The sequence below is a fragment of the Galeopterus variegatus genome, unplaced genomic scaffold (genome assembly GCF_000696425.1).
Source record: "Galeopterus variegatus unplaced genomic scaffold, G_variegatus-3.0.2 Scaffold1567, whole genome shotgun sequence".
In the NCBI taxonomy this organism is placed as follows: domain Eukaryota; kingdom Metazoa; phylum Chordata; class Mammalia; order Dermoptera; family Cynocephalidae; genus Galeopterus; species Galeopterus variegatus.
The window spans coordinates 187,897-192,425 of NW_007727678.1; the positions used below are offsets into that span (position 1 = coordinate 187,897).

Below are 4,529 nucleotides of genomic sequence, written 5' to 3' on the forward strand. Positions count from 1 at the left end.
CCCCACCCACAGGCTGCCCAAGGGCGGGGCGGCTTTCCTGAGTCCCTGGGCCCCAGGATGACGCTGGTGTTTGTTGAGCGAGCGAGTGAACAATGGAGCCAGTGCGCCCGGCCTCCTCCAAAGCCTGCCACCGGGACACCCCAATCCACATGTGCTGGCGCTGCGTGGCTTTCGAGTCACATTCACGTACATCCAGGGAAACACCAACAAAAGAACGCAAGGCAGTTTGAGGAGAAAAAACTAAAATTTTCATTAAAGTTTCACTATGATCCATAATTTAAGTCGAAAGCTACTGTTTTTTTTTTTAAAGCAGGGAGGGCATCCACAGACACACTTTTCTTCTCCTCCTGCTAAAAGTTCCAACACACACAGCCCGCTGTTCCCATCTGGGGGCAGGGGAGGTGACTGAGAACACACGCTGCCCCAGGCTGGGACATGCCTTCCTGGGAGAGAGGGGTCGGCCGGACAGCCAGTCAACAGCCCGGACACAGCTACCTGCCTGGAGGTGAGCCACCCCCGGAAGGGAGGCTGGGGGACAGGCCGACAGAAGACACCAGCCCTGCTGCTCTCAAAGTGTTCACAGTTTAAATGAGAAAACGCAGCTTTTCTTCCAGAAGAGGATACAGAATCGCAGTTGACAATGTGTTTGTGGGTCCCGGGCCAAGGGTGTCCAGAATGACTGCCCCCACTGGGACAGAGGACAGAGGCCTTATGGGAGAGCTGAGTGTGCGGTTGGGTTGTGTGTGCGTGGAGGCGGGGTGCATGCACTCGTCACACACGTCAGACGGTTCTGCTGTAGGAGGCCAGGGTAGGTTACAGAGTGGAAGAGCAGCAGGAGGACATTTGTGCTTGCTATGTCCAGTGCAAGAGACTGATGGCAGGGGACAAACAGTGTCCCGTCCTCCTCGTCGTCCCCACCACCATGCAGCAGTGCTTATCACCTGTATGTGCCCGGTGTTGTGCTGAGTTCCTTACAGCAGCTACATAAATCTCTTTTAATCCTTATCATAAGCCTTGAGAAAGGTCCCCTTATTAACCCCGTTTTAAAGATGTGGAAACTGAGGCTTAGGAAGTTTAGGAGACACGCTCCAGACCTAGGGTTCATACCCAGTTGTTATTATTAACCACTATGATGAATTCCACTGTTGCAGGAAGGGAGCTGGTGTCTGGACACAGAACAGGGAGGTGGACACGGATCGGAAACGACACAGTAGGAAGAAGGGTAGCAGGTCCCCATGGAGCCCTGGAACCCTCACATGTCCAAGCAGGTGACACAGGCAAAGGTAGAGTCTCAGCGGGAAAAACCGCTCCTGTAATCTCCTGGACATGAAAGGGTGGGAGGCTTCTAAGGGGCTGCTGTGAGACCACCTCGCACTCGCCTCCCTGCCTCCCCTGGAGGCTGTTTCTCTTCCCCTCCCGGATTCTGACAAAGCACGGAGCTTTCCGCCCCGGCTCCCTTGGACTAGAGCTGCAGACTATAACCTGCTCAGCTGTTCCCCTGGAGGCTGTTTCTCTTCCCCTCCCGGATTCTGACAAAGCACGGAGCTTTCCGCCCCAGCTCCCTTGGACTAGAGCTGCAGACTATAACCTGCTCAGCTGTGGTCTAGATGTGGCTCTCAGCAACAGCGTAACCCACAACTTGCAGTGCAGTCACCAGCTCCTCTTGTTGTGGGGGCGTCCTTTTTGGTGCACGGGAAGAAGACCCAGGGAGCTGGCACCTATGTAAGTAATAAACCATCTGAACATGCAAGTGGCTCGTTGTGTCTTCACTGGTCCAATCAGCCGGGTCTGGCCTTGGCGTGGCTAGTGTGTGGAGGCTGCAGTAAACAAGCAGAGGTGTGCTTGGTGCAGGACCAGAAGCCGGGTGGAGAGGGAAGGGGTGCTGGTGTTGCAGTGTGGCCCAGGGCCTGGGGGGCAGGCGAGAAACGCTGGATTCCAAGACTATCCCAAGGGCCTCCCTGGGGACTTGGGCAGGGTGTGTGGCTGGGGGTTCTGACAGCACTGTGCCACCTGCACGTGCACCTGGCCCAGCTCTGTGGGGGAGCCTGTCCCAACATGGGAGGGCATGAGTGTTTAGACAGAAAGCTCTGGCCCACGCAGAAGCACCCACGCAAAAGCACCCATGGCAGTGGTGGGCCCCTGCTGTGGATAGATTGTGTGCTTGCTTTGAAAAATAACATTATATTTTGAAAACAATTGCACATGAATTATTCATCGTAAATTCCTCCTGCTCAGTCCTTTTGTAAGAACACATGTAACAGATACTAAGGAAGTGTCTGTAGGCAAATGTTTCCCAGCCTGGAGGGCTGTGAAGCATTAGGGAGATTCGCTGTGCTCTAGGCAGCCCGTCCATCGGTTGTGGGTGCACAATCCCCAACGGGCATGGAGAGCCACAAGGGATACAAAACCAGAAAACACAATTCTCAGAAAAGGCACCGAGCATCCTACAAACATTACTGTCTGCAAGGCCTCTTTTGAGGCTCCCCTAGCACCACCCTCATTTCTAAGATGAACACAGCAGCAAATCAACTAGATTTATCACAACCCTTGGAGGCTATTTACAATACGACGGAAGGCTAAGCTGCGACATTTATAAACAGATCTAAAAATGTTTCACCATTCAAATCATTTACTTTGGCCTTTTCTAGGAGGCTTTTCCCTAAGAAAGCTGCTCAAAGAGTGACAAATGATGGTCTGGCATTTTCTGATGCCCCCAATAGTCACTTCCGCCACCGCTGGGGGTCACTTGGATTGTAGACTGATCCTCCTCATGAGGCCGTAGCGTCTCATGGAATCGTTCCTGGGCTCTCTCCATGAGGAATGGTGCCCAGAGTGGGTGCCCAGTGATGGAAGTGAGGACTCAGTCTCTTCCCAGCCCAGCTACTGCGAAGCGTCCTGTGACAGCCGTCCAGCGGGTCTGCGTGTGACGCTTGCTTGCCACGCCTCCTCGCACCGCTCTTCCGGTGGCTTCTCAGGGAGTACTACATATATCCTTAACTTTAAGCCCATGTGGAGCTAACATTGTACCATGTCACATAAAATGCAGCAACCCTGCAAGTGCACAGGTCCCCTACCCCCACCCTTTATGCTACAATTGTCATGTGTTTTACTACTATGTATGTTATAAACCCCACAGGAGGATGCTATGATTTTCGCTAGGAACACTCCTTCACATAAAATGCAGCAACCCTGCAAGTGCACAGGTCCCCTACCCCCACCCTTTATGCTACAGTTGTCATGTGTTTTACTACTATGTATGTTATAAACCCCACAGGAGGATGCTATGATTTTCGCTAGGAACACTCCAGTGCATTTTTAAAACCTAAGGAAAAAATAGCCTTTTATATTTTATCAGATATTTGCCATTTCTAATGTTCTTTATTCTTTCGTGGACATCAAATTCCTAATATCAAATTCCTTCCTCCTGAGAACTTCCTTTAGCATTGTTTATAGTGAATATCTGATTGCAGTGAATTACCTTAGTTTTTGTCTTGTTATGTTTAATTTCAAAACCTCACTTCCATTCTTTTTTTTGGTGGCTGGCCAGTACAGGGTCTGAATCCTTGACCTTGGCGGCCAGCCCATCACCTTCATTCTTTTCTTTATTAACATTATTTTTTTCTACATTCTATGATGTTGTTGTGGAGCAGTTGGGGGTAGGGGGAGAAGGGAATTGGGAAGCGGGGGAAGGAAATGGGATGGAAGAAGGTGGAAGGAGGAGGGGTGGGGTTGAGGCCTCGGCAGCCCCTCATTCCCACAGGGGAGACCAGGGGGCTTCCAGCGGTGGCTGGGTCATTGCTGGGTCACCTTCATTCTTGAAGGGGACTTGGGCTGGTATAAAATTCCAGGTGGGGAGGTTTTTGTTTGGTTTTGGTTGCTCTCCTTTCGGCATGTCCAAGTCCCTGTGCCACGGTCTTCCGGCCTCCACTGTTTCTGATGGAGGTCAATGGCAACTCAAAGCACACTTCCCGTTTGTAACGTGTCTTTCTTCTTTGCTGCTTTCAAGGCTTCTCTCACTGGTTTTGGCTTTCAGCAGTTTGTCTATGATTTTCTATGTATTTGCCCTACTTGGGGTTTTTTGAGCTTCTTGAGTCTATAAATTTAGTCCTTTCACCAAAATTGGGAAGTTGTAGCCATGATTTCTTCACGTCTTCTTCCTTAGTCTTTCTCTTCTTTCTTTCTCTAACTCCACCTGCACCTATGGGAGACTGACTGACGTCGCTCCACATGATCTTGAGGCACCGCTCTTCTCTCTGGGCCTTTCCCCTCTCCTTTAGTTTGTACGACTTCTCTTGATCTGTCTTCAGGCTCGCTGACTCTTCCTTTGATCACCTTTCTGTGGTTAAGCCATCAATGAATTTTTTATTTCAGATATCTTATTTTTCAGTTCTAGAATTTCCATTTGGTTCTTACGATTTCTATTTCTCTGCTGAGATTTCCTATATTTTCATTTATTATGAGTATGTTTCTCTTTGCATCACTGGGCATCTTTATAACAGTTATGTTAAAGTCTGAGTGTGGATTCTAAC

General features: G+C 50.1%; 1 protein-coding gene across 1 annotated transcript in view; it reads right to left on the reverse strand.

Moving 5' to 3' along the window:
• EFCAB6 (EF-hand calcium binding domain 6) overlaps positions 1 to 4,529 on the reverse strand; it is a 303,634-nt gene that overhangs the window by 116,851 nt on the left and 182,254 nt on the right. The gene's annotated exons all lie outside the window — the stretch shown is intronic.